This window comes from Mauremys reevesii, linkage group 3, assembly GCF_016161935.1.
Source record: "Mauremys reevesii isolate NIE-2019 linkage group 3, ASM1616193v1, whole genome shotgun sequence".
Taxonomy (NCBI): domain Eukaryota; kingdom Metazoa; phylum Chordata; order Testudines; family Geoemydidae; genus Mauremys; species Mauremys reevesii.
The window spans coordinates 66,693,469-66,718,780 of NC_052625.1; the positions used below are offsets into that span (position 1 = coordinate 66,693,469).

The following is a 25,312-nucleotide window of genomic DNA, read 5'->3' on the forward strand; positions in this document are numbered from 1 at the left end:
TTTCCCTCCATTGTGAGTGACATGCATGCCACATGATTCATTGGCAGCATTTTACTTTCAACATGGGACAATACGTTTGTTTGCACCATTTGGCCCATGAAAGCAAAACCAGCCTATTTAAAGGGAGACCTTCAAAGTATCAGACTATGAGAAGAAGCTACAGTTCTGCCTACTTTCTACTCCCCGCCAGAGGCACTATGGGTATGTCCACACTGCAATTAAAAACTCATGGCTGGCCTTTGCCAGCTGACCCAGGCTTGCAGAGCTTGGGCTGTTTCATTGAAGTGTAGACATCCAGCCTCAGGCTGCTTGCTGAGATGGTGCCCGGAGCCCATGTGAGGGTCCCAGAGCCAGGGCCGGCTCCAGGCACCAGCTCAGCAAGCAGGTGCTTGGGGCGGCCAAGGGGAAGGGGCGGCACATCGGGCTCTTCGGCGGCAGATCCCCTGGTCCCTCTCAGAGGGAAGGACCTGCCGCCGAATTGCCGCCGAAGAAGAAAGCGGCGCAGTGGAGCTGCCACCGATCGTGGTTCCCCCCTCTCCCTGCCGCTTTGGGCGGCAAAAACCCTGGAGCCGGCCCTGCCCAGAGCTCAGGCTGCAGCCCAAACTGGAACATCTACACTGAAGTTAAAAAGCCTCTTAGCCCAAGCCCTGCAAGCCCAAGTCAGCTGGCATGAGCCAGCCAGGGTGTCTAATTGCAGTGTAGAGATACCCTGAGAGGGAACAGTCTACCATGCTGGGGGTGAAAGGCAGTGATTGTGCCTGGCCTATAGGTGAGAAGTATGCAAGGGAAGTTTCATCCCTTGCATTTCTCATCTATGCGCTCCTTCAAGGACTGGGAAAAATCTGGCTCAAAGTAATCAGCCCTGACATTTAATTTATTCTGTGTTATGGACTGGCTGTTCAGAAAATCACAGACAAGTCATCTTGCCTAACTAAAGTGATTTAGCTGCAAAGCTATCCAGACCAAGAGAAAAAAAACCCACTACATTCAAAAAATACATAACTGAAAAAATGGGAGTGAGAACTGCCTATCTGCTCATGCAAACATATGTCACAAGTTACGCTATTGTTTCCTGGGTGCCTCCTTTTATAGGCATTATCTAGAACTGGAAGCAAATAGCCAGCTGATCTAGATAAAAAATTTGCAATCAATTACACAATGGCTGTCAGTATTATGATAAGAATCAAAGCAACATGCACAGCAGCTGAAAGGCTAGACATCTGTGGCCTGAGATTACTTTGCTGGAACTGTAAAGTATGAGGTTACTTACAATCTGCTTTAGGGGGTTTTGGTTTACCACTATAGTATCTCATGCCATTGTTGGAACGTTTGAAAGCAAACATCTTCATGTGTTCTATCCTTCTGGAGAAGGTAGTAATGAAGACAGTAGGTAAAGCTGGCTCAGAAAGACAGATAACCATAAAACTCCAGTCACTGTTTTATTTTTCAGATGTAGGTGAGTCTGTATTTAGAATCAATTCTAGTAGAGGGGAATTTTGTGATTTTTGGGGCCTGATTCAGCAAGATACTTTATTCATCTACTTACAGTTAAGGAAGATGCTAGACTTATTGACTTCAGCTGGGCCTACTCACATGCTTAAAGTTAGGAACACACTGAAGTACCTTGCTGAATCAGGGCCTTAATGCTAATGTATCTGCAGCTGCTTATAGTCCTAGCTGAAGTTTGCTATCATTGTAAAGTATAAATTCAGAGTCTTCATGCACTCTTATCTACTATCTCTTCCCTTTTAAAACCACACACTCACTTATGTTCATTCTGGGTATGACTCAACTCTTTACCTCCCTCAATAAGAAGTACCCATAAAGCTCAGGCATACTATATTGCACAATATTTTAGTGGAGTCTCCATGCTTAATGTGCACAGTTTGGTAGGGGGGCTTTTCTCTATATATTTAGGTGTTTAAAATACTTAGCTGGAAAGAGAAGAATAATAGTTTTTAAGTTGATTTTTTGCAGTACATGTCTACCATAAACTGGGCTTGAATTTTAGACAGCAGTTAGGCATACTGTTCCATATGTATTGTACTTTTGATTCCTGTGGGAAGAGTTCAAAACTTGGTGCTAGTTAAGCTGTTGGGGGTAAGAGACTATTGCCTACCACACTGGCCAGTATTGTCTCATTGTTGCTTCTTATATTGCCACTTCACTCTGCCTGTATCCATCTGGTGTCTTGTCTTATGCTTAAATTGTAAGCTCCTTGGGGCAGGGGCTGTCTTTTTGGTCTGTGTTTGTAAAGTGCCTAACATAATGGAGTCTTGGTCCATGACTAAGGCTCGTAAGTGCTACAGTATTACAATAAATTAATAAACAAATTAGGTCCCCTCTAAAAGTGCTGAGATTTCCTCCTTCCCCACACAGCTGTCACTGTTCGCCCTACCCTACTCTTCCTCTCTACATGTCTCCTGTGATAGACACCCCTGAAACACTGTACCAAAGAGTTTATGCTCATGCCATGCTGGTTCAGTTGTGCTAGCTAGTGCAGAGGGGGTTGTGCCAAGTTTCCTTTACTCATACATGCACGATTAGAACACAAGGACTGCATTTATGACGAGTGACTAAGGGATACAAGGTGGGGAGCGGAAGAGAGAGAGTGTCTTCTAGCACCTTCTATTGCCCTTTCTGTTGTACACACATTAGGATGTCCACACAGCAAGTGTGAAAAATCAGGACGGGGTGGGGAGTAATAGCGTATAAAAGAAAAAGACCCAAAAATCGGGACATCTGGTCACCCTAACACACATGCAGGGTTAGACACCAGCAGGTCATTCAGTGAGACTCTTAACTGCCCCAGATGGCTCTATTACAGCTTAGAAGAAAGAAGGAAAACAGTATACAAATGTGGGGAGGGACTTGGTGTGGTGATTGCAGTAGTTCTGCTGGTTGTAATTGCACATGCTACTGCCACTAGACCTTAGACCAAGTTGTACCAGGGAATTTACCGTATCTTTTTCTGTCTGAACTTGACACCTAAAACCAGACACTAATTCTATGTTTTCCAATACAAAGAACAAGTCTACAGAGGTGATTCAGGATGTATTCCCTCTTATGCAGAGAAAATTGATATTTAGATATACAGATATATCTGCAATGGACTGTGGCTTGTTGGGTGTGTGTGTGTGTATACGCATGGAAAAAAAAAAAGTACAAGCACCACCCTGAACTATTTTAAGTCTTGGCAACCAAACTAATTATTATCTTCTGTCTAAGTTGTAAGCAAATGACTACCCATTCCAGGAGTGGGACAAGCTGAACACAGTGGCAAGTAAAGGAATAGTATAATGAGCAGAATGTTGTACATTTATTTTAAAAGCACAAAACTCACTAACTATTACATATAGTTAAATAAAGGCTTAAAAACAGAGCTTGGCAAAGTCTTTTGACAAAAATGTGAAGACTCAGATGTGTGCATTTTTACCCAAGGAAATCAGTGCACAAAAAAATGAAAACCCAGCAAAAATTTACTGCCCTACCATTATGTCTCTGATTGTTTTCTGACAGTATGGTCAAGAGATAGGGATCTATGACTCTGGGTTCTATTAACGGTTCTGCGACTGAGTCACTGTAACTACTGACAAGTCATATAGTCCAAAAACTTCAGGTCTAAAGTTAGGCACCTTTTGGTATCTAAATAGTTGGCATGTTTTTCAGGGATAGTGAGCACTCCAACTGCAAATTTATTTTCCAATTCCAACTGAAGTTGTTTATGTAGGTGCCCCAAGTTTGAATATTTTGGCCATAATCTACCTGTGCCTTAGTTTACCCAGGGGTAAAACTTAATTACCTTCATAGATGTGCTGTGAAACTTCATCATTTAATGTCTTTTAAAGTATTTGAGATCTTTTGAAATGTACTTTACTGGTTGGGTGTAAAATGTTATTACCTGGTAATTATACAGTGGTGACAAATTTATTTACCATGTTAGGGATATAACTTGATGATGGTAGTGTGAATTAATTGCTATTGTTTCCACTGAAGTTACTACATAATGGTATTTAGCAACAAGCAGGTAAGTGACAAATTCTAATTCAAGAGTTCTTTTAAAATCTATATATGTTCACTGTATTAACCCCAAATGTTAAAGCATTTTTGATAGACTGAAATATCGTAAAGAGGAGGATTTTTAGGATGCTATTTTACCCCATAACCAATTAAAAGTAGGTATGGCCTCTTGTAAATCAGAGACCTGGCCCTGAAATGTTTGATGTTGTTGAATACCTAGTGAGCAAGCAAAGACACAAGGTGCCGTGTAACTAAGATAACATTGTAACTTACATGTTTGTATGCTGCTTAATAACTCCTTTGGTCAATTAACATGCAAAAAACAGGGAACTGAACCTTAATAACTGGAGCTCTGAATGGCCTTTGGACAAATGTCATAATCCTTAATGAGGAAACAGTCTTTGGGCCTTTAGCAGCCACTTAAGTCTATTCACCATACCACACTTGGCAGGGAAACTTTGGCTAAAGGCCCCTTAGTCTGATACATCTTCGAGATAGTCTTGATAATGAAAACTGCATGAAAGGCCTGCAGGAGCAGGACAGCAGTGTCAAGTCCTTGGTCTCTCCCAGTATTCCCCTTTCTTGTCTTATGTGATCTGGGCTGTTAGCCATGGCACCTTCTGAGCTGCCTTAGCTCATAGTGCCCTCTCTAACACAGCTGATTATGGAGGCCTGTGGTGGCTGGTGAGAGAGATGGATGCTTTCACAACTTCCTCCCCGCAAATATACAAATGATGCCCCAATGGCACTTGATTCCTTGAAGGGATGCTATCCATTTGAAATATAAACCCTACAACTAGAGGGTTTGATTTAGTGTAGTGAACCTGCTGGGTCATTACCGACTGCCATATTACTTCCCAGTCCAATATCCATAATCCTTCCTGTACAGAAATACAACCCTGAGGTCAAGCGAGAGCTAGAGGCTGTGCGGGAAGAGAGGCAGCAGCTTGGGAACTGTCTGTGGCAGGAAGGCTGGGCAGAGGCTGCTCAAGAACTGAGAAGGAAAGTAGCCTGTTAGCAGCAGGAGGCCAGGAGTAGTTGCAACCAGGCACATACCTACAAGTGGCCTGCAAACTGGAGATCAAGGCAGACAGGCTCCAATGAAACAGCAAGGGCTGGACAGACAGGCTGAATTCTGCCTGGGGAATCTGCAGGCCAATGTCTGTTTGCCCCTGTGTGGAGTGTGGTCTGGAGGGAGGATCCCTGGAACTGGGTCTGAGAAGCCCAACTTGTAGACCCCTCTAATGCACTGCTCTTGGGGCCTGGGTTAGGAAGTGTTGTTTTGTGCATTTACAGTAATCAGTAACACATGTCGTGATTGGAGAGCTGCCTGTTGTGTTTCTGGTAGCCCTAGTAAAGGATCCCTGTGCTCAAATGGGTGAGTGTTTTCGGGACCCCATTGAGAGCTACAGCTTGTAGAGCCTTCTTTTTGGGGCACCCTGCAGCACTTGCCTCTGAGCTGGTGGGAGACCCTGCACACTACCAGACGGCAGAGGGGCTGGTGCATGACACTCAGTGTGTTGCCAATTCTCGTGATTTTATCATGATTTGTGCAATACTTGCTATTTTTCTTAACACTTCAGATACTGGAATCTGGCTATTACCAGAGAATCTCAGCTTTCATTAAAAAAAAACAACAACCCATTTCTAGCCTTCATTTTTGGGGAGAAAAGCTGGCAGTGTGAACCCTAATGTTCCAACACCAAGAGGCAAATACAGAAAACACAACACTTATTTAAAAAAAAATCTCATTTTTATGCTAATCCTATGATTGTGGGGGCCTGACTCGATTTTATTCTTTTTAAACACTTGGGGTTGGCAGTACTGCACTTGCAGTGACATCCTGCAATGGGGCCGCTTATGCTACCTTTGATAGATTTCCCTGCTTCTGTCCCTTTTACTGTAGGGCAGCCTCTGGCTTCACCGGTACTGCTGGAACTGAATGCTTGCCTCCTCTAGGGTTTCATTTGCACTGGCTCCCTCAGGGTCCTCTCCCAGGTACTTAGCGTCCACAGCCACTATCACCAGGACTGGCAAGGGGGGTTGAGCGAGGATTTTTTAGGGTAAAGGAGAAAGTAATGTGCATGAAGGCAAAGGGAGTAGAGCTGAAAGAGAAAGAGATTTAGAATAATGGGAAGGGAGAAGCCAAGAGATCAGGACGGGGAGGTGATGGAACTTTCAAACGCTTTGTGTGGTTGAGACAACACAAACTTTTTACTAAGACAGTCTTCCCTCTAAGTTCTTGATGCATATTTACAACTTTAAACAACATTTTTGTCTGGGAAGTATAAACTGATAAACAGGAAATGTATTACAGTAAGCAAAGAGCAGGAAAAAGGAAGAGTTAGTAATCAAGCAGGAACAGGGTTTGTTAACACAGAGAGAACAAACAATATTTATACACAAGCCCATTATCTTTCAGGATTGGGACTAAGGTTACCATGAGATAATACAGGACAGAAAAAGGCAGTTACAGTGTGAGAAAAATAATGTTAAGGATCAATATATTCGGGGTCAGATGATGCCTTTCTTTTGCTCCAGCTAAAGAGATTTCCCAGCACCACCGCTTCAGTCCCTGTTCAAATGCCAGGCACAACTGCAGAGGCCTTACACAGTGTAGTTTCATAAGCTTATATATGGTGTCAAACAATGGACCTACTCCAACTGAGCAGCTAGTCCTTGGTTTTTCAAGTTGTTGGTTTTTTTATTATTTTTTAAATGGCATGGGTGCACACACAAACAGAACCCTGATACATTACCAATATAAAATACTGACAAAGCTAAACTGCACTTGCACTAACGTAGAACAATAATATACCAGCGCGCCTCTATAACTTTTCTGTACAGGAACATCCTATTTTCAAAGAACTTTAGCAGGCTAGGGAGGATCCTTTTACATATCCTTTGTTCTTTTTTAGTAGACATGCTACGCATTTCAGCCACAAAACCCTCTTTAGAAGACAAACTATTTTCTGTACTGTATCCTTAGTTAAAAATAAACCTTAGTCTTATTTTAATTGTTGTTCCATGAGCTCTATTGTAAAGACAAGACTATTTTTTTTTTGGAAAGTCTTAGTTGTAAGTGTTGTATGATTAAGATCCATTTAATAATCAGGGTATTTGTTATACTTACAGGGCAAGTGTGTGCTAATGAATTATTTGAATTTGCTTTAAAATGACTATCTTTCTGCAACTATCAGATTCATAACTGAAATGCTAAAAACAAGTTTAGACCAGACTGTGGCTTGCTACAAAACAGCATGTTAAACCTTGTTGTTGTGTCTGCTGATTTCTTTCTAAGCAAAATTATAAATGTACTTGATTTGTATCTTCACTCCCTTGGGACTTAGTCCTGCTATGACTGAAGTCTGATCTATCCAGGTGCTTTTATGGCCTCATCACCATGGTATCTGAGTGTTTGACAGTCATTAGCAGATTTCATTCTCACAATACTCCTGGGAGGTAAGAAGCCTTAGCTGCATTTCACAGATGGGGAATTGAGGCACAAGGGAGACCTGTCTCATGTCATAGAGAAAGGGTGTGGCTGAGCTGGGAATTGAACCCAGCTGGCCTAGTTCCCCCGTCCACTAACCATCCTACCAACCTGTTCTTTCCATTGATCCAGCTTTCCCCCATTGACTTCAGAGACTGGATCCTACTGATCAGTAATGGCCTGATTCTGCCACCCCTTCTTACAGTGAGTAGTATCTTATGCCTCAAGCAGCCCCATTCATTCTATCAGGGCTACTTATGAATAAAGTACTACTAAATGTAAGGATGACAGAACTGGGGACTGAGGCAAATCCACATCCACCCCATTCTTTATGGTGCCCCGGTACTGTGGAAATGGTTCAGGGAGGAGCCTGGATGTGGGAAACCAGACCGGGATGATACACAACCTGCAGTACCATGGAGGAGGAGGTGGGGCATTGCTGAGCTGGGGCCAGGGGAATCCACAGCATGAAGGTGTTCCCCCAGTTCATTTATGTATCTCTCCAACATCCAGCCTGACTATTTGAGGACTGGGTTTGGGCCAAAGAGTTGTATTCTACTGTCAGCAAGATTTGCATGTACATTCCTTCCAAGTCAACTTCTCAGTGCACCAGTAGGAATTCCCAAAACTCCACTGCTTTGCCAGGCAGGACTTGTAGGTATGGCTGACTGGATTTTCTAGACTTGCACCTCCCCTGCAGATGCTCTGAGTTCAACCAAGAGTTATTTCCATAACTGGGGCATTATGGATATAGAAGTATGTGTGGTTGACAAAAGTTGCCACATTTCAGCTGGCAAACACAGCTTATGCATTAATTTCCTTCACCTGAGTACACATAGGTTGTCATCCTATCTGGCATCGCAACATAAAGTTTAGTGGCATAGCAACATGTGTGATTAAATAACAGGTTCGAACAGGACAGCTGTTGCCATATGATGGATGTCATAAAGCAACACAACCTGGAGCACCTTCCAGAAGAAGGCTGCAGTAGATCAGGCATGCCCACCTCAGTTTTCCTTCTTCAGAGTCTCCAGTAATTCCACGTAAGGTTTTTTGACTCATTAATACTCCTCTGGGCCATCTTATTACCAAAATATAGTGCAAAACAGTCTTAACTAAAGTTCCAGAGTCCCTTGCTCACCCCCAATGTATATAGCCCTTGAAATCTATATCCTCTAGTCCCTTGACAGAGCCCATACAACACTCCAGCATCTCCACAGACACTCTTCTTTGATCGGCTCCAGTCCTTGTGCCAGGAAAGCCACCCAACCCCTTTCAGCTGGAGTGCAACAGCTTCTCTCTGCTGGGAGTTCATCTTTACCAGCAAAGCATCTATTGTTTCCTCTGTTCCATTAACTTCTTGGAAGGTAGGTCCTTCCACTGTTCCCCTGTCTCCAGCTCTCTAGCCTGGAGACATCAGCAGTAACTCTTCTGCTGGTCTCCTACCTTCAGTCTTCCCCCAGGAACCACTAACTAACACCTTCCTTCAGGGACCTCCTACAGTCTCCTAGTCTCTGGAAGCTTTCACCTGTCAATTTCTCACTCCCAGGCAGCCCTCACTTGTCTTTTTCTTGACCACTCTTCTGCCATCTCCGTCTCTCCCCAAGTGCCTTCTTTTAAGCCCAGTTGGGGTCAGTTGACCACTCTGAAGTGAACTAACCTCTCCTTTTTAAAAGGCCAATGTCACCTCTGACAATGGGCCATCTCATTAAACAAAAAGCCCAGCCTAATTAGACAATATCATTCATGTAACAATAGTGCTCTAAGCACTCTAGATCAATGTTTCTTGGTCTGTGGACCAAGGCCAGTCCCTGAAATCTCCCTGAGACAGTTTAGGAAGGCAGCAAGCTGGTCTCGGGTATCAAAAAGGTAGAGAAACCTTCTGGATCACAGGCAACACTTGAAGGCCAGTATTAGAAAAGAGGACCCACAATTACATTGTGACATCTCTGTAAAAACAAAGTGGAATCACAACAACAGGACCAAATATCACACCTTTCTTATACACATTAATGCTGTGGTCATGAGTAGTAATGTCAAGTCTGGTACAAGGACCACGTCTCTGATTCTAGGCATGTAAAATAATACATCCCGACGAACTATTATGCAATGTACTAGTAAGTAGAACTGCTTGGGAATTTTAGGATTTTTTTTTAAAATCAGAAAATGCCATTTTGTCAAACCCCAAACTATTTGTGGGAAAGGGTCGGCTTAGACTAATCTAATTTGAAAAAGGTTATTACATCTTTTTTTTTTTAAATGATCACAATGGCCCGTTTTGACAATTTCCAAAAGTTTTTTATTTTCTAGTTTGGAACAATTTTTTGTTTTAAAACTTTAGTTTATTTATACAGAGAAAGATTAATTTAAAAAAAGATCAAAACAAAATATTTGGAAATTATTCAAATTAATGTTTCAATTGACCCAATCCCCGAAAAATTTGGATTACTGGATCATGAAAAATTTGGACTGTTTGTCTCAATTTGGGACAGGAAAAATATTCAAAAACTTTTGCAGTTTGGAAAAACTGTTTTTTGGCCTTTTCTTATAGTAAACCACATGTTCCCAAATATGGCTATTTAAGGTACTGGATATTAGCTCAGATTCTCAAACACATGGGCCAGTTCTTCTGCAGGTGTAAACTAGCGTTGCTCCATCGAAACCAAAGTTTGAACATTTTTTTGCCCAAACCTCTATAATTATTACATTTAGTAGAAAGTTCACTCAAGTACATTAAGGCTAGAAAAATGGATTTATGCTGTTAGTAACTTAGTATTCCAACTGACCAAGTACATGTAAAACACATTCCTCCCCGAGGCCCATTTCCCTTCATCAATATAAGTAAAATTATTTTTAAAATAATCAGTTAGTTTTGTAATTCTCAGCCAAACTATCATTCTGAGGGATAATTGAAGAAAGAATCCCCTAGCAACTGTACCTTTACTAAAGAAGACATGTGTCACTAGATAGACACAGGTGCAGTACACCAACCCATTAAGGCAAATTACGCATTCTTTGAAAATGTGAGACCTTTTATTCTTTAGTCCAAACTTTAAAACAAAATGTCAGAAGTACAAGCCAGGGAGTCAAGTAAACCAAAGTCTGCAGAAAAGTTGTTTTGGCAAAATTAGCAAAGAATACAGAGTAAAATACAATAGAGATGGGGAGTGTATTCTAAGAAATATGAAGGCATTCACAGTAAAGTTTTACTTTTTTTTTTAAAACAGGATTTTTACTAAAAATTGCTACAATAAACTGAAAACTTCATTTAAAAACCTATAGTCTGAAAGGGCTTAGTGGACAGGGCTCTTGTTTATTAGGTGGGTCTGTGATGTAAGTCCAGGTGGAGGCTATAATGAAAACAGTTACATGATTTCAATTCAGTTTCCTTGAAGGTTAACCAGCATCCCAGCGCAAGCTGGCAAGAGAAAAAAAAGCCCTAGACTGTATGGAGAGTATGTAAACTTAACTACAAATCACTTGTGGAGAGTGGCTCAGTAAATGTAACTTTAAATCTTTTGATGGTTATTATGGGTAATTTGTAAAATATTATTGTCCAAATTTTCAACAACATGCATGCATCTGTCTTGTATATGGAAAACACTGACTGCATGTGAATGAGTTCAGGGCTTGCACATACACATACAAAGAACCCTGATTTGTGGGCAAGCTGTGGGTGTTGTGTACACTCGAGTCAGGGCCAATTCTACACCATTTAAAAGATAAAACAAATAAAAATTGCTCTTCAGAAATATATAATAGGGCCAGGGATAAGTCATCTGCAAGGATGACTGAGCAGCATGCAGAGGGGAGTGAATTCCACTACAGCCAGGGAAATCAACACAAACATCCTTTCAGGTTGGTGGCAGAATTTTATCAAAGAGCTGATGAAAGGCTCCAAGACCCTCCCCCATCCAACATGTCAAGGAGGTTATGTCTACAGTGCAGCTGGAGAAGTAAATGGCAGCCCATGTAGATGTATTCATGGTAGTCGTACTCTAGCTAGCTCACTAACAATAGAAGCTGCACAAGCAGGTACCTATCCAGGGGTGCCAGGTGGACTTGTATAGCTGGTGCTGAAGCTCATGCCACCACATCCTCACTTCTGTTTTTTTGAGAGCTAGCTAGAGTACAGCTAACAAGGGCACATCTACGCAAGCTGAAAATCACAGCCCTGACTGCAGTGCAAATGCACCCTGAATTAGCTTGTACCAGAACACAGGATCCAACTGCCCTGCAATCTGGGAAAGTTTGGATTTGGATCCAAACTTCTGGGTGTGAGGTTGTTTCGAACAAAGATATAGGGGGAAGGAAGAAATTCTTGGCTGTAGGCTGAAAAAGCAAGTAAGAGAGTAAGACGAATGTTTCCCTACTCCACAGAAAGGTAATAAAGTTTTGCCTGCAGCTACTCTGTGAAAACAACACAGGGCAGATCTTCAGCTAATGCCAATTGTCATAGCTCCATTGGTCAGGCTGAGGGACAAACTTAATAGAAAGAATGCAGGGTGGCCAGAGGGGGGAGGCCCAATGAGAGGATGAGTGTGGGAGGCCTCTTCTGGAAGGGGACGCTGGGTAAGGAAAGGCAAAAAGAGATATAGCTGCAGGAGCTAAGGTTACACTGTAGTGGGCCCTGCAAAGGGGCAGGACTTGAGGAGAGGAGCCCTATGGATCAGTGTCCTAAGGAAAGGATGGAGAGGCTGAAACTTCAAACCCATCAGGAGTGAGAGAGATCCAGTGATATTTGTTTTGGATGCTGCCGTTGTTTCAGAGGCAGACTGAAAGCAAGGCCCGGAAGGGGCAGAAGTCCTTTGGGAGTTTTCTGTTTGCTTTAGTGCTGGCAGAAGATGTTATTTGGAACCTGAATAACATCACTAGTACTGGAAGAGGCAAGACTCCAGAGGAATCTGGCTGGAGGGCCAGGACCTGAACAGGAAACCATCAGAAAAAGCCACAATGGGTTGCTCAGGGATAGTAAGTCTGCTAAACTACACTATATTACCCTCCTGTCACACGGTAGCTGGTCCCCTGTGGATAGACTAGGCCCAGCTCCCCTGGACCAAAGTAAGTGAATCTAATGTAGCCAGTTAAAGAGGGCTGGGCTACACCTTGGCCTATAAAGGGCTGCTAGAAGGCAGGAACAGTGGGGATTGACTGAGACAACTGGGAGAGGGATAAAATGTGACAGTGGAGTGATGATAACAGCTATGGTGAGTCCCCTGGAGCAAAGATGACCAAGTGCTCCGGGAAATGGTCCTGAGGTTGCTGTCCCGAAGCAGGAGCAGAGCTGCCCAGAACTGGGAACCTGCCAGAGGCCCCTGAGAGGGGTGGAGCTGACATCTGCAAATAAGGCCTGAATTAAGACTGTTTTTCTATTTACTTGCTTTTATTAAGAAAAAACACTTCCTTGAAAGAGACTGGGTGTGGCAGCGCATACTATGGAGCTGGGGAAGCCCAGCCCAGTGACATTCCCCCACCGAATTTCCAATCTAATGCCATTTCAGGTGGCAAAGCCAGACATACCAAGCAGTACATTTCTGTGTTTGGAGCTGATGTTTGGACACTGGTGAATGTTTGTGTTTTTTTTATCAAACATTTAAAACTTTTGACAACTTTTGTTTAAAAAACAACCAAAACATTTCAACCTGTTCTCTAGTGTTGTAATGATCGGGGTGGCTCAGTAATGGAGAGCACCAAAGCAGTGGATCAGCTGCTGGTAGTGTGCTAAGTCTACCGGGACTCTGAGGCAAGGGCTGGAGGTGCTTCCACAGCAAATAATTGTGGGTGCTGCTAACCCTTGTGGGTCCCAGTAACCATGCAGGGTGTGTCTACACTGGAGCTGGTAGACAGACATGGGGTAATTCTGCTTGAACTAGTGTGCAAAAACCAGCAGTGCAGCTGGTGCAGCACAGGCAGCGGCTCAGGCTAGCTAGGGGGTCTGGGTGGGTTTGTATTCGGGCCAAAAGCCTGTACAGAGCTAATGCATGCCTGTCTACCTGAACTGGGAATCATGCTCCCAGCTGCACTGTAGACCCTCAGACACACAGCTAAGGGAAAGGGTTTTCTTCCAGGGATGGCAGGAAAGGGAAAGGTTGCCAATACCTTGGGAACAGAGGTTTAAACAGTTAAAGTTCAATGCGAGCAATGGTGGTAAATGTTTAGGCTCCTGGTGGCAGTGCAGTCAAGAGCTAGGGCTCATCAGGCCTAATGCCTGGGATTACCTCTCCAGCCCAATCTCTATTCAAGCAAACAAGAGCTTATGGGTTTTCCAGGCCAGGCTCAGATAGTGTCTCTTAGTAGGACCCCTCTGCACTGGCTCCCTTTCTACCTGCGGTTGCACCCCCATTGGTCCACACAGACTTGTACCCAGCTGTGATGTGTGACAGTCACGGCCTGTTCCACACGAGGCTCTGCATGTAGTTAGTGGGAATTCTGATCTCTACCTGGCTTCTCTGCAGCTCCTGCAGCCACCACTTTCAAATGGAGCCAGGACACTTCCTGGAACAGGACAGGACCTTTCTCCTGTCCTACCCAGGAGGAAGGGGATGTGCAATGGGGAGGGGGCTGATGGGCGTTGTAGTCCCCTGCTCAGCAGATTCATTATATTTTCTGATTTCTGAACAATTGATGGAAGTGCATTGACGTTTCTTTATTTACTGAAATTTAGAATTTTTACAAACTCTTTTTTTGAGGGTGGGGGAACCCTCCACAATTTGTATCAGAGGGGTAGCTGTGTTAGTCTGTATCCACAAAAATAACGAGGAGTCCAGTGGCACCTTAAAGACTAACAGATTTATTTGGGCATAAACTTTTGTGGGTTAGAAACCCACTTCTTCAGATGCAACATTGGAAAATGTTGCCCAGCTTTAATTATATATACGAATAATGCCCAAAGCCAGTGGACGCTAGCCCTTGCCATGTGACAGGGCTAAAACTTGTTGTAATCCTGTCTCCGGTCATGTGCCTGGGCCAAGAACTAGAGGTTTTGTTTTACCAGCACTTCTGTGCCACCTTCATTACATTGTGGACCTACTTGAGCCGATGTGATTTTGGACTTTGTTCCTTTTTGACTTTACAGAAACTGACCAGAAATACACTGCTTGCCACAGCTTACTGTTTAATCAAAAAACAAACCAACAAAAAGCCTGTGTAACTATAAGAACATACTTCCCTTTATTCAGTCTACTGAAATATAATTTGATAGCCATTAAACAAGCTTTTTATTTCATAATTGTCCATGTTAGGTAGATGCAACGTTGCTGTAGCCATGTTGACCCCAGGATATGAGAGAGACAAGGTGGGCGAGTTAATATCTTTTATTGGACCAACTTCTGTTGGTGAGAGACACACGCTTGTGTAAGCTCAAAAGCTTGTCTCTCTCACCAACAGAAATTGGTCCAATAAAAGATATTACCTCACCCACCTGGTCTCTCATATTAGATATAATTGGTTCTGGAATAAATGTGATACATTGTCTTATAAAAATGTATAATCCTTTCTGTTTTCCCTTGACCTCAGTCTATTTTTAAGGCTATTAGTGTTGAAATGGCAACATCAGGTTTAGTCCCTGAATTTATACAAGCTACTATTATAAAGCTTCACTTCTCTTCTCATAGGGCCCTACTTTGGCTCACTACAGACAAACCTATTAAAAATGTCCATTTAGTCACCTATGTTAAAATGAAATTGCTTGACTGCCAGAACGTTTCTAGAGAGTTTATTGTGCACTTTTCACTCTTTGTTAAAAATGTTCCAAATCAGACCATGACATCATCTTGTTCTGAATGTTGCCTTACTGTTTCAACTACCCCACTTGTCCATGCTTACACTAGTTTGAACTCCTCGAGCAGCTTGTTGGTTCAGAGGCATAATTTTTGACTCACTGTTTCCTCCCAAGTCTAAAAGGCAAACATCAGTGAGGTAGTGTGAGGGAAGGGGTTTATTTGCAAGAGTCTGATTCCCCAGAGAACAATTTATTGGCCTGTTTGAAAAGCTGAGGATGTTTTTGTAGCATATAATCCAAGCTGACCTTGATAAAAACCTTTTGGGGGTGCAATACCAGAGTGTTTTCTGCCTTTGGTTAAACCCGTATATTTGGGAATAGCTTAAAATGTTGATTGTTTTACTGAAGATTTGCAATTCTCTCAAGAGGCTTGTGAACACTAGTTTCTTCCTAGGAATAGCATGTGAGTAACCCACAGGGAATTCACCACACTTACACTATATATTTCACCGTATGATCCAGTATATTTCTAGCATGAACCCAAACAAAGGAGACACTGCTGCAGTAACACTGTCAGAAAACAAAGCTCTCTAGAAACCAGATGCAGATTCCAGAACCAATGAAATCAATGGCAGAGAGGGAGGAATACATGTGTTTACAACATGTCTCAAGGAAAATATTAACCCCTTGCCACCAACAGCTGTGGCAGCACCAGCAGCACAAGTGCAGAGAGACATAATCACCCACTCACAAGGGACTAAGGCCCAGTACCGCAAAGCAAGCTAGATGTCTAACTCCGATACCCAAGATTTTTCAGGACCTAACGCACATTAATTTCAATGGCAGTTAGGTGCCTAAATACTGTTGAGTGTCTGGGCCTAAAAAGTATGACTGTAATGGACAACTTTTTTAATGATTCAAACTATATAAATGTGACCATCTTCGCACTGTCTGTGAAAAGAGCTAACATTTGCTATTTCATTTAACATCATCATAAGAAAAAACCCGCTCTGAGTAAAATTGCTTTTTTTTTCTCTCCAGTAAAAAGCACTAGCACTTCGTGCCTGTAGGGAAAATTATGTGAGACATCTAGGGCTGAAGGAGGGAAAAGACCATCCCTGAGATCTATTACTAACCTAGTGTTCTTTGCTGTGTTTGTTCTGAAGACCCCATATTCCATCGTGGAGTGTCCAGTGTTATAGCTACAGCCAGGGTCTGTCTCAGGTGGCGTTAAGTACTGGCAGTGTAGTGTCGTTAATTACTGCTGCCTCCAGGCACCTGCATTATAGCCTCCCTAAGCTTTGTTTAAAACTAGCAAATGTGGAAATCATTCAAATCAAGTCCCAAGCAATGTATTAAATAATGATTTCCAAGTGATTACAAATGAGCACTAAGAACCAGAATCATGGTGCCCCATGTATGTAGTTAGGCCTTTGCCATATTAGAGCTGAAGCTTGTATTAAGACATAACAGCACAACAGTCATTCTGTAACCCGCACTCACCCTAGCTACTCGACCTTATGTATCTGGCTCCTTTTGTTCAGTGGACAAACATGCTTTGTATCACCAGTGCTCAAGAAATCCTCACCATCAGCCCCATCACTCTTTCTAAATACTGTTCTTCTATTCACCTCTAACTCAATAGGCTATTTACAATTACTGCATCAGGTCCTCTCCTAACGGTGTCGTGGATTTCCACAATCTACTTTCCACCCGCTCCACAAAAACTAAACCCACCAAGGTCAGGAATCACTTCATCGTGGTTAAGCCTGTTGGCCAATACTCCTTTTTCGTCCTCCTTGATCTTTCTGGAGCCTTAGATCATTCCCTCCCCATTGCCATTTTCTCCTCCCTTGGCTTTCATGGCCCTGTCCTCTTTCAGCATCCACTTTGGCATCCTCTTTTCTGCATCCCTCACTCCCAATCTCTGCAGGAATCCTTCAAATCCTTCAACACTTTCTTTTCTTCCTCTTACCCTACATATTATTTCCATGTCTTCAGTCTCTTTGCTGATGACTTCCAAATCTGCCTCTTCTCATCTATCAACTTCTCTCTCTCTGTGGCCAGCATGTGCTGTGCTCTGGCTGTCCCCAGATGGTGGACAGTCCTTTTGGACTTTGGCAGAAATCATAGGGTGAGGTTCTATGGCCCCTGTTATACAGAAGATCAGACTAAATAATTATAATGGTCCCTTCTGGCCTTAAAATTGATGTATCTGGTATACGTTGGAGCAGCCCACAAGGTGTTCTAAACTGTACCAGGACTTAGCAGATAACCAAAAAGGTATCACAGGCTCCCCGATTGTCCTCCACCCTTTCCTGCCTGCTGTACTGAAAGAGGTCTGGCACAGCTGAGAATTTGGCCATTATTTCTAAACCAACACATTTCTTATACCTTCTACACTGTAATCTCTGAGGCAACGGCTGTCTTTATCTGTCGGCACTAAGATCATCAGTGCTTACAAGTAATAAAAAGTAAATGTTAGCTCAACTCTGGTTCTGCATATCCATGATTACAGATAGCACTTTGTTAGTTTATAAGGTCAGGTTACTCCTTATATTTCAGTTTTTTTTCTTCCAGTCTCCAATCATTAGTATCATGGAGAGATTAAAATCATACATCAAACATAACCAAACTCTGCCATTTCTCTTCATAATATGTGGAAGACGATAGTACATGGATAGATCAATTATATAGAAATATGACGGTTGATCTGAGAAAGCAGAGGCACACGTAGCTCCTTAAAAGATAAATTTATATATAAGGAATAATGTCCCTATTCATTGCAAGAAATTGCTTTGATTACACTAAAAAGACCCAGCAGCTTTGAACTTATATACAGACTCTATAATTCAAATAGATCTCATTTGCATCTCAGTCAGTTAAGTTGATAAACATGAGTTTAAACAACTAAAATATATAATAAAAAATATATATACCTCTTACTGGAAATATATCAAGAGAATTCACTTTCCTCTGCAGATAAAAAACAAATTTAGTAAGACAAGTGTAATGAAAAAGAAGGGTTTTTAGAAATGAAGTATAATGTTACTAACAGGCTCCCTTTTGTTTGTTTGTTTGTTTGTCAAGTTGCCTGTAGTATTTCAATAGCTACATCGCATTGAATGAGCATATCTAATTTTGGATGGGCAACCTTAAATTGTTAAAAGTATAGTCGGGGCTGAATTAAGGCAAGCCAGGATGTGAGGCATACCATACAGCAAGGCTCCTTATTGCTTTCTCATCAGCCCCATGATCCTGCCTTACACTATGGCTCCTCCTTTCCCACGTTAGGGATGGTGATGATGAAGGCTTGAGCTCGTTGGAAGTTTTCCAATGGAATGTTTTTCCATCAGAAAATGCAGATTCATCCAGAACTGTGGGAATGTGTTGATTTCAACAGAACTTTGGATAGAAACCTGCCTGGTTTCCTGGCACTTCAGTAGCCCACCTCAGCAGCCTCTGGGGCTCCCAAGCTCCTCAGAAGTTCACCGAGGGGCAGCTCCAGGCACCAGCACACCAAGCGCGTGCCTGGGGGGCAAGCCACGGGGGGCGCTCTGCCGGTCGCTGCGAGGGCGGCAGGTAGGTTGCCTTTGGCGGCATGCCTGCGGAGGGTCCGCTGGTCCCGCGGCTTTGGCAGACCTCTCACAGGCGTGCCGCCGAATCCGCGGGACCAGGGACCTCCCGCAGGCAAGCCACCAAAGGCAGCCTGCCTATCGTGCTTGGGGCGGCAAAATACCTAGAGCCACCCCTGAGTTCACCAGGCAGTGTGCCAGAGAGCCTGGGAGCCCAAGATGATGGGACCAGAATTTTTTGAAATTTCCATTTCAGTTCTCCTGAAATGGAATTTTTGGAAAATAGCTCTCCTGTGAAAGGTTTTTACATAGCTGACCTATTGTTCCAATTTGGAATGGATGTATTTTTTAAATGTGAAAATTTCTGTAGGAGAAAAATTCCAGAGTTCCTGCACAGCTATAATTGAGATCCTCTCCTAGAGAAGCATGGGCAAGGGCAGCAGCAAGGGGCATCCTTCATTCCAGGAGCTGCAGGAGGTGTACCCTGCTCTTGGGTCCTCTCTCACCTTTGGAGACAGGCAGAAGTGGGGAATGCACCATTTACTCCAGCAGTGAGGGGTGTCTGCTTAGTTGGGGGACCAGGGCTGCTGTATTTTTAACCTTCTGGCGCACACAGTTCTCTGCTGGGCTGGTATTGATGGACCTCTTCTGCCCCCATCCCCTGAACAGTGTCTTGGAGTTAACAGTCCATTGAGATACATGGGGTTCACTACACTCAGAGCTGTTATTTCAGGCGGGCTGCAGCTTGGGCACACATTGCTGCCTCGGTTATGCTCAGATCTTGTTTCAAACTTTTCTTCACAGTCATGAGTGCTAGATGCTTGCATTTTTTTAAAATGAAGGCTGAGATTCTGAATTAATCATGACACAAGGAGTTTAGGCCCTATTCCTATATAGTACCTATGCCTCAATCCAGATTTGATGGTATTAATTTTCTTTACAATAAAAACACTGGAATAAATTAGCAGGCCAAAGCAGGACAAATGGCAGTTATCTTACAGTAAAGTTTAGTTTTGCCCAAACCCCTGCATCATATAAAATCAGCCAAATCCTGAAGTCCTTATTCAGGCCCTGATTCAGCAAACCCCTTAAGCACATGTTTAACCCCCATTGACATAAGTGCTTTGCTGAATTGGGGCATCACATCATACTCAGGTGAAGCTTTCATTCAAGTCAATGGAAGTTTTTACTGGTAAAAATTGGGCTTCAACTTTTCACCCATTCTTTGAAGTTTCAGGAACATTGCACCTGCAAATAAAAATCATCATCAGAGTCTCATTTTACACTGTCCCATCTCTTTTTATCCCATTTAGATTTTTTCTTCAGTCTTCCCCTAATTTATTTTACCACGTATGGGTATTTCTACAAGCACAAACTGAGCAGTACAGCCTTGTAAGGCATCTGGTCAAGAGGCAGAATTAAACTTGTCATGACTAATAGATTTGCCATAAAAACAAGTGAAGAGCTCATTCCTCTTTCATTGATTCCATTTTAGGTTGTAAGCTGAGAAGTGAATATTTTGTTAAAAAACCTGTATTGTACACAATACCAGAAGGATAAACATGATTTTTTTTTTAGCAAGTGCAAGCTTTTGGCTACAACCCAGCAGACGTTTTTCTTTGTCCATTAATATGATCTCCTACACAATGTTCCAGGGGAGGATGAAATTCCTTGGGTCATGTTGTTATAAACATTCATCGCTGCAAACATACTCCTAAGAGAAAGAACAGGAGACAAAATGTAAGACAGTGTCATGTCGAATGTGCTCTACATGTGGAGACTCTAAAGTCAGGACTGAACCAATAAAGCCAAAGACCAAATAAGCCACTGTGAGGCAATTAGAAAAGACAATTTGCAGATAAGCTCAGTAAAAGTTAGGAGAGAAATTGAGCTCTGTCACTGTAAACATAAGACACTGTAATATTGAGATGTCAAAGGAAAGAGTTAGGTGTGTTGACTTTTAAATATCTAAACAAACTGGAAAAGTACTGAGATCTCCCTTGAGAATATTTTGCTAAACAGATCTTACCTGGAAGCACTTCAAAACCAAAGAATTAGCTTTAACTTCCTCCAGGTGGGCTGGAGGCTCCCTGCATCTTCCTAAGAACTGTGTGGAATCTCCATGTTATCCCATCTCTTCCTAGTCCCTCATCTCCAGTTACTTAGTTCTGCCCCTGAACAGGCTAAGTCTGAATCACCTTTTTTTTGGCCCTGCTTTTATAGAATCCTAGAATATCACAGTTGGAAGGGACCTCAGGAGATCCTCTAGTCCAACCCCCTGCTCAAAGCAGGACAAATCCCCAGACAGTTGTGTGTGTGTGTGTTTGTTTACCCCAGTTCCCTAAATGGAACCCTCAAGGATTGAGCTCACAACCCTGGGTTTAGCAGGCCACTGCTCAAACCACTGAGCTATCCTGCCCCCCAAACTAATGCCTTCTCTGAAGCTTGAACTCAGGACCTTCAGATTATGAAACTGACACGCTGCCAACTGCACTAAAAAGGCCTTTACACTGAAAAATTAGATCGACCTAACTATGTTGCTCAGGAATATGAAAAATTTGCACCCTACGCACCATAGTTAGGTCAACCTATTGCCTGGTGTAGATGTAACTACGTTGATGGAACAATTCTTATGTCGACCTAGCTACTGCTTCTTGGAGGGGTGGATTAACTATAGTGATGGAAAAAACCTTTTCATCACCATAGGAAGCATCTACACCATGACGCTACAGCAACACAATTACAACACCATGGCTGTGCAGCTGCAGTGCAGATAAGTTCTTTGTCCTCTTCCTGTGTCTTTGCTTATTTCCTCATCTCACCCTCCCCAACAGTTTTCCTAACTAGCTCAGATAATTTGGCCTCTGTCCTAATATACAGGGCCTACCCTCAGGTGAATTGCTGCTGTAAACAGATATTTTTGGCATTCAACCATTGGCGTGTTGTGAGTCAAACTGAAGAAAAGAAATCGGTGTACCCTGCCACCACCACTGGTCTATAATTCGTGCATCTGACCTCTCCCACATTCCACAGGAACAGATTAAAGGGTTGGCTGATGCTACCGCCAAAGACACTGCACCATCAGTTCCCAGCCAATCCTAAATGGGTGGTGTCAGGAGAAGAGCAGGTTGTTGGGCAAATGTCCTTAAAAGGAGCTTTCTGCTGCTTTGTCTGCACCCATCTGAGTCCCCACTAAGTTCCCAGCCAGCCAGAGTGCCATACATCCTGCAGCATGGTACCCTGGCTGGTTGGCTTTTAGTCCTATGCCTTGGGCCACCACTACTGATTAATTGGCCATTTTCCCCTTATGGGAGAGTCCTATGGAACTGAATAGAGGTGAAACCAATAAGGTTCTATAGAAATGTAATTGGGTTCTGTTAAACTATTCTGAAAACTTGTAGAATATAATAGAGAATGAAAGCTTTTTATGCAGGGTTTTATTTGTAAAACCAAGCTACATAAATCTATGGAAGGGGTGTAAATTTCTATTAAATTCAGTAGGGTGGTGCAGAAAACCTAAAGAAAAGTTATCATGTTATATTAAATCCTATAGGACTTTTTCATAAGGGCCAAAAGTGTGACTTAGCTTTTCTACAAGCAGCACTTCCTGGCTGTGACTGGCAAGCAGCTCCTTCTCTGCAAGAATGGATTTTCTCCATCTTCCTTTGTTTTTTCTCTGTTTCTTCCTTTACTTTCTGCTTTTTTAACTACTCAGTTTTGTCTCTTCTCCTGCTTCTCTTTTCTGTTTTCTGTTTCCATCCTTCCCTCACAATATTTTTCTTCAACACTTCTCCTGCAGCTCCTGTATTATAGTAACTCAGAGAACATGGGTTTGTACTGAAACTTTTTGTTTCTGGACAAAATCATGTTTGGCATTTGTGATTTGTTTAGGAGTCTGCTAATAAACAAATCCCATGATAAGTGAGCCAAACTCAAAAACAAGAACAAAGAGAAAGGGAACTATACTGCTCTCTGAAACTAGCAAACCCATCATAGTAACTGCTGCCTTGCTGGTGGAGAGATTTGGATATATGCAGAAGTATTAATGCACAATGTCATTCCTTCCTCCGCTAGTATCCTCCATCTCTCCTTCCTTCAAAGCGTCCCTCAGCTTAACTATCTGCTTTCAGGATATATCTACAGTGAGCTGCAGCGATACTTAGAATCTGGGTTGACAGACTGTGATGGGTTGGCCTAGATTAGACCTAGAGGCCTCAGGGTCCTACCACACCTCGTCCCTGAAAGGAGCAGAAGAAAAGTCCTCCAAGCCTCCTAGACTGGTTGTGGTGAAGCTGCCAATGAAAGAGGCTGCAGGGAGCAGCCAATCAGGGCCCAGCAGATGCGCATAAAAGGACCTGCAGGGGCAAAGTCAATCAGAGTCTGCCCCAGCCCCGCCCCCACTCCACCCCTTCCCCTAAGGACTGCAGCAGGGGTCAGGCGCCCTGCACTCACTAGGCAGCGGTAAGTGGAGTGACCCAGCCCCAGCCTGCTCCACGCCGCCGGCTCCGTGCCGCCGGCTCCCAGCCGTGCCACCAGTGAGTCCTGGGGTGCAGTTCTCCCCTGCCCCCCAGTCTCAATGCCAGGAGCCAGGGGAGCAGAGTGGAGTGGGCTGGGCTCAGGTCACTCCACTTACCGCCCCCGTGTGAGTGTGGGGTCGGGCCCGCCCTGCACTCACTAGGCAGCAGGAAGTAGAGCGACCCGGCCTGAACCCAATCTGTTCCACTGGCTCGTGCTGGGGGGTGATTTGCCCCCTGGCCCCCAAGCCTGCTCCTGCCCCCTCATGGAGCACTGGGGCCAACCCCCCAGGCCCGGGGCCATGCCCCCTCCCTCATGGTGGGAGGGAGGCTGTGGAGGGCACCAAAATGGCTAGGGACAGCCCTACTTACAATGAACACATCTGCTGTGTATCTTGTTCAGTAAGAAGCTCTGTGACCAGTCCATATCTGGTACAAAAGCATGACCCACCCAGTTCTTTCCTTCTCAGTCATTCTGTCTCCATTCTCCTCTGTTCCAAACCTCTCTCTTTTCAACCTTCTCTTCTCTTTCAATACCTCTTCCTAGAAAAACTAGTAATAGCCAAATAAAAAAAATAAAAATACTTTAAGTTGTTCAGTTCAGCAACCAAAACCTTATGTAAGATGTCTAAGCCTGTTGGAACCAAGATTTTAAAAACTGGGTGTCTAAAGTTAGACACCCATGTTCATATTAAAGCACCTACATAAATAAGTGGACTGATTTTCAAAAGTGCTCAGCACCTCACAGTTTCCAGTGAAGTCAATCAGACATTTTTATCAGTGCCTAACTATGGATTCTGAAGTCACATTTTAGGCCTCCCATTAAAAAAAAATTCTTAGCCCAGCTCTATAGGCTTTCACTGAGAATCCCACACAGAGGATCTTACGAGAGACTTACTGTTTATTGCCACAAGAACATGTAGTAAGACCTTGTAACATTTCAACATTTCCATGTTCAGTCCGGACTGGTATCAGAAAGTACAAAGCAACTGATGAAAAATTGGGGGTGGGGAAGGGACTGCATATTTTTTTAACTTTGTAAAAGTTCCTTTCAAGGGATGGAGCAAAGGTTCAGGGCAATTCTTATTTTTATGTAAAATGTGCCTGTCCCTAGTTAAAATAATAAACTAGAAGAAAGAAATCCTGGAATGTAATATGCACTGACAAGTGTTTGTGTTGATACGAATCATAGGCGCCGACTTCCCCACTAGCCGGGGGTGCTCGACCTCCCCACTCTGCCCCAGGCCCCACCCCCACTCCTTCCCCCATGCCCCTGCCCCACCTCTTCCCACCCCTGCTCTGCCCCCACCCTACCGCTTCACTCCTCTTACCGCCCACTCCCGTGCGTTGGCCCCATCCCCGCTCCTCCCGCTCCTCCCGGAGCCTCAGGCACACTGAGAAACAGCTGTGGGAGTGGGAGGTGCTGGGAGGGAGGGGGAGGAGTAGATCCGTGGGGCTGCAGGTGGGTGAGACGTGCTGGGGGGATAGGAGGGAGCTTGGCTGCTGGTGGGTGCTGAGCACCCGCTAATTTTTCTCTGTGGGTGGTCCAGCCCCGGAGCACCCACGGAGTGGGCACCTATAATACGAATAGTGTGCAAGAGAACAGGGCTGAGATGTGCTAGGATAAATGAGGACCTTATACATGCCTCTGTGATCCAGAAGGTGCTGTGCAACTCTGGAAAGGCACCAAAAAAAATTCAAGTCAGTGGGAGTAAAAGGGACTCAGGCCTTCACAGGATCAGGCCTGGGGTCAGTCCAAATGTTGGGGACTGCTTTGTTTCAGCACTGATATTCATGAGGAAGAGGAGGGGTACTTGCAGCTTCATATGTACAGTTACATCCCTTAAATAGTTATGCTTCAGCAATTGTTTTACAGAGATCTGCTAGTTACATTCTAGCCCCCCCTAGTGGATGATCACAAATATGAGCCTGAGATGTCATGAAAGTGATGTAAGGAGACCTAATGAATAACCTAGATTTTTTTCTAAAG

At 43.5% G+C, this 25,312-nt stretch overlaps 1 non-coding gene across 1 annotated transcript; it reads right to left on the reverse strand.

The window, feature by feature from the left end:
- Positions 1-21,238: 21,238 nt before the first annotated feature.
- Positions 21,239-21,311, reverse strand: TRNAM-CAU. Its single transcript has one exon. It is a non-coding gene; the product is annotated as a tRNA-Met (tRNA).
- Between the last annotated feature and the right edge of the window lie 4,001 nt (positions 21,312-25,312).